This window comes from Pipra filicauda, unplaced genomic scaffold (assembly GCF_003945595.2).
Source record: "Pipra filicauda isolate LSUMZ 115617 unplaced genomic scaffold, ASM394559v2 scaffold104_size2351352_pilon, whole genome shotgun sequence".
NCBI lineage: Eukaryota > Metazoa > Chordata > Aves > Passeriformes > Pipridae > Pipra > Pipra filicauda.
In genome coordinates, this window is record NW_024103485.1 from 1,410,300 (window position 1) to 1,415,445 (window position 5,146).

At 38.9% G+C, this 5,146-nt stretch overlaps 1 long non-coding RNA gene across 1 annotated transcript; it reads right to left on the reverse strand.

The window, feature by feature from the left end:
* Nucleotides 1–3,093: 3,093 nt before the first annotated feature.
* On the reverse strand, nucleotides 3,094–4,283 carry LOC114001917. The gene is made up of 2 exons (XR_003545700.2): nucleotides 4,230–4,283; nucleotides 3,094–3,366 (listed from the first exon to the last, which is right to left on the reverse strand). It is a non-coding gene; the product is annotated as an uncharacterized LOC114001917 (long non-coding RNA).
* Nucleotides 4,284–5,146: the final 863 nt, after the last annotated feature.

Sequence of the window (5,146 nt, forward strand, 5' to 3'; positions counted from 1 at the left end):
GTAAAATGGAGGTACCATTGCTAGTTAACATGTCTTGGTAGTCACCCCAGGAGTCTTCTCACAGTGACAGATTGCTCTGTTACAACTGCACAGGCAAACGTTCCATCATTAACTCACTTTAAAAAAAGCTGCCTTAACTGTGGAACTAAAAGACTCCAACTTTTCCTTTTGCTGTAGCTCCCTCAGGCAATGAACGAATTTGCGATGTGTGTCAATGAGACTTTTGAAATCTCACACATTTAAATCGTCCTGACTTCAACAGCATTTTAAATACACTGAAACTAGCAGCATTTCTAAATTCAAACACTTAGCAGTTTCCTTCCCACAAGCTTGCTCCTATGAGCCTCAAAGGCAGTAGAAAATGTTATTATGCGAACAAAGCATCTCTCTGTAACTGAATTAAATATAAATCCATTAAAAAGAGAGAGATAATATAATAATTAATACTTTGTACTACTATATTACCTTTCTATTGCAGTCTAAAGGTATTAATTCAGCCTTAGCCCACTGTTTCTTTTCCTATTTTATAAATAGAAAAATTGAGGCACAAAGGAGAAAAGTGATACAACTGAAGTCACAAGGCAGATCAGTACCAGGGCAGGCATAAAATCCTGGAAATCTTGTTCTCAGTGCTGCATTCACCATTCCAGCACCAACCTTACCACAAAGCAAAAACACAACAGACAAACGGTACCACCAGCAGCACTGTCTGAAAATGGGAATACATATGACTACACATGACTACAATCAAAAGCAACAGTGAATCTTCAATCCCCAGACCTCAGGCTCTGAAAGACATAAGGCTCAGTGGAAAGAAAACTCTAAGGACCGTGGCAATGATTTCAAGCAAGCAACTGCATGCATCCAGCGGTGGGCAAATTAGAGAGACTTCTCCACATCGTGTGTGGTATTTCTCAGTCTAGATGAAGAAAATCTCATAATCCTGTCCTCCAGTCTTTCACCATGCAAGTGGGTGAGGAGCTCCCATTCAGTTCAGCAGTGTGAGGCTACAATTAAACAGCGATTGAGTCACACAATGCAGCCCACTGGAGGGATGAGCTGTGTTCTGGCTAACGCGATCGGCAAACAAACCCTTTGGAAGAGCTTCGGCAGACCGCGTTAGAAAGAGTACCCAGCGAGAGGAATGGCTGTTCTGCACTCACAGACATGAATCCGGGCTTCACTCAGCCCTGTAGATGGATAGACCTGTTTATCCTCCAGAGAGATTTCACATGGCACCAGCAGGCTGCCCACAATGCAAAATCAGGCCTTTAATGATTGCTTGTGAGAACTCAGAACGACAAAGCATTTCATTAATCGTCCATTCCTCATCAGTCTCTTAATAGATCTATAAATGAATAAATACCCTAAGGAAATTGCTACTTTAAAAAAGGAAGAAATTGGGTACCACTTTGAATATTGGCAGACACAAGAGTTGCCTTTTAACTCTGGAGTCATTCAACTTTTGTTGGAGTGTTACATAAAAGCTTTTAATTTACCGAGTACCTTTTTGTGAGTCGAGGGGATCATTTGTGACTAATGAAGAGCAAAGAACATTTTAATAATAGTGACAACTGGCTTTGATATTAATATTGTCTCAAAAAAAGTCTCTTTTGAAGTCTCTGAGATTAGGAAAACCCTTTATATTTTATCCAACCGTGTTAATAAAATTGCCTTGCCTACATAATGCTCTCTCCAAAGCGAAAGTAATTTTCCCCCATTTAGTTCCCTGTGCTATCCTTTGGATATTTTTATATAATTTTTTTCTCATCTTTCATTTTTCTGTGCATCAACATTTCTAATTTTTTTATTAGTTTTCAGAAATCATATTTAAATGAAAACCCAAGTGTAATGCTCTATTTCTTACAAGAACTTGAACATATTTCATATCTGTAGAAATGGAAGACTTTTTTGCATGTCATAGATATTTCTTGAGACTTTTTTGGAAGGAGAATAGGAGGATGTTTAGGATACTTCAATGCTTCTTAGAACTTCTGGAGTCTATTAAAGGACCAAAAATCCCCAGGTCACCCAACAACAATATTGTTTGGTACAAAACCCTTCATACACTTACCTAGGCAAGGAAATTTAGCTGATATCCAGAAAAAAAAGAGAAGAAAAAAAAAGTTGTATTATCAGTTTAAACAAGACACAAACCCTAGAAATGCTCTACTACTCCAACAGGATTTGCTGTGAGTATGGGAACAGAAGTACAAATTAATATGGGGCCTTTATCCTCGTAAGGAGATAGAACACTCAGTAGTAGGCTTTATGATTCCTGGCCACTTCTCAGGTATTGTTTCCAAGATGCATTGCCAGCCTGGTGTCACAGTAACAGGTTTATTAAATACAAGGAATTACGCTCTACAGTCTTCCTGAATTTTGCCTCCATTCCGTTCTTCCTCCATTTCCAACAAGAGCTTGTTTTCTCATCATAAATGGTTGTGCAGTACCCCGAATGTTTTAGTACACACCATACTGTCCCCAGAGAGATCTGCATTTGAGTGGTTCATGTCACAGGGGCAGGTGCTTTTCCCTGTAAGGTTTCTGAACCGAAGCCTTCTCCAGGAAGGTATCAATTTTGCAGAAGTTATGACAACAGAAAAGAAGGAAAACATTAATCTAATTCTGTTCTAGGTTTGCTGTTCTATAAACAATACTATATAGATCTTACTTATACATGTGTGACCCTTAGATCATGTCATTTATTCAGGTGACATGGAGTCAATCACAGCTAAGAGCAGATTACTTCAGTTTTGCTTGCAAGTCCTGCATCCCTAAAAACTTTATTACATTTTGAAGACTTGTTAAAGTCATAGTGAAACAAGACATATTTAGGAACTGAGAGACACATTAGTATTTACTTTCACTAAAGGGGATCAGCTACAAATGACTAATGTGAAAAAAGTATCTTTAAAAAGGGGTGAAAACAGTATAAGAGACCTAATTCCTCTTGAGTCTAACTTCTGTCCTCACTTAGTCTTTCATTTTTGAGATGAAACACTACTCATTTTTCCCATAGTTTTTAGAGAAGGTTACAAGTTAAAGCAATACACTTGCCTAAGAATCTTGTTGAACCAGGACTGCATATGATGTATTGCAAGTCATGAATCATTTGAAGCATAAACCAGAAAAAAATTCTTTTTCTTCAGTCTTTTTCCTACTGCCCATGATGTATTCCCTCCAGCTCTTCCTTAATTAGGAAGTTAAGACCACTAATTCGTCTCCAGTTGTTTCCTCCAAACAGCAGCAGCAGTAGGGACATTAGCATAGACTGAGCTCCAGACGCTTTGCCACGTGCTCTAACCCTGCTGAGTAGGTTCACATCAGTCCAAAAAAAAAAGCTATGGCTCTTGGCACCTTTTCCTAGAACAGAAAACACAGATATAAGAAGTCTACAATCTTATGCTGATTTCTGAAGGTGCCACATGCCCTTGATATGTTAAATGTGGCCTAGCTGCCGCTCGCTCTCTCTCTTTCTTTCTCTCTCTTTCTCTCTCTCTCTCTTTCTTTCTCTCTTACTTTCTCTCTCTCTCTCTTTCTCTCTCTCTCTCTTTTCTTGGGTGAATTCCTCATAGCACATATTTGACGCAGTTCTGATAGATCCAAATCCAGTTTCCTGGATTTGGTTTTAACCAAAAGTTTTGATTTTAACCATTTTTAGTCAGAGGAGAGACTGCAAGCTTTGTGCCACATTTAACCAGAAACTCCAGGCATGTGATAAACACAGAGAGAAGTTTGCTACAACAGAGGCCTACAGCTAATGTTCATGGACAAGTTTCTAACAAAGGCATGAGAGGTCTAGGCTGCTGACTCAGCCTTCCCTATCTGGGTAGGGATGCTGTCACTAGAGTAAAGATAACTGAGAAGGTTACAAGGGGCCACAGAGGCCCCTGTGATCTGCAGGAGCCGGAGCGTCCACAGAGACTCATTCACTTCTACTGCATCTCAAAGTGGGAGGAAGAAAGGACCTTGGCGAGTGTTCGTTCAGACAAGGAAACCTTTTATGAGAGTCTCTATAATGCTTCATTTTGAATGACTGTGTGGTAACTAGAGCTGGATGACTGTATAATAAGGCTCTCTAGCTCTCTGACAGAAACTTTCATAAAGGAAAAAGTTGCTGATGAAAGCGAAGGGGATTTCGTGTGCGTGTTTCTTGTGTGGCTTGAGGTTTCATCTGGATTTCAGTGCCTGTAAAATGAGGGACAACAGGGGAGAAGGCCACAAACCTTAACTCCCTGTGCTCTCTTCCTGAAAGGGAAGGAAGTGCATCAAAGGGAATGAGAGTGACAGAGTCTCTAACTGAAAGGCATTCTATATTCTTGCTTTAGGTCACAGTCATGGTTTGCATCACAGAGCAAAGTCTAATTTAACATTTATGAACTCCTCGTTTCCAGGGTGCAGTCTTAAGTGGGCTAGGAAACTTAGGGTGATAGTGCAGAGTTACAGTCGTGTTTTTTATTTGGTTTTTACTTTTGGCAATTTTAAAACTTTCCATCTGTGTCCAGGTGTTGGATGACTATTACTGATCCTTTCCCTGCAACTGTGTAACCTCTCTTCTTCTCTGTTCATCAGGCTGAAAAAGTAGAAGCCCTATCATGTCAACAAGTTTACACCAACACTTTTACATGCATTCTTCCTTTGTTCATAAAATATACTAAAAAATTACAATATAAGAGTGAATGTGCAGAAACCATCAATGAAGTGTGCATAAATTGCTCCCACCAAATAGACAGGAGAACCTTGCCTATCTGATGTTTCTGCATTCATGTTAAATTCACTTTTGCATATGGCTCAATTAATGAGAAGGTGAAAAAAGAAAGTCACGTAAAATAGTTATTATAATAGCTTGGGAACAACATGGTGCAGAACTGTAATTACTGTATTTACAATTCTAAGAAAAAGTATAAGGTATTTTTTTCCCCAAGATTTTAATAATTTTACAGATGTTGAAAGGTGTTTTGAAGCAGCTTTCAGGCTGTTTCATCTTCTTGCTAATTTGATTTTTTAAGTGCTCAGTATGCAATTTGTTATATATATATATATATACACACATATATGCACACACATGTGTGCCCATACTGTAACCATATGATCTCAGTTATGGGAGCAAATGGGCTCACCTGAGTAAGTGCTCACATTTGCA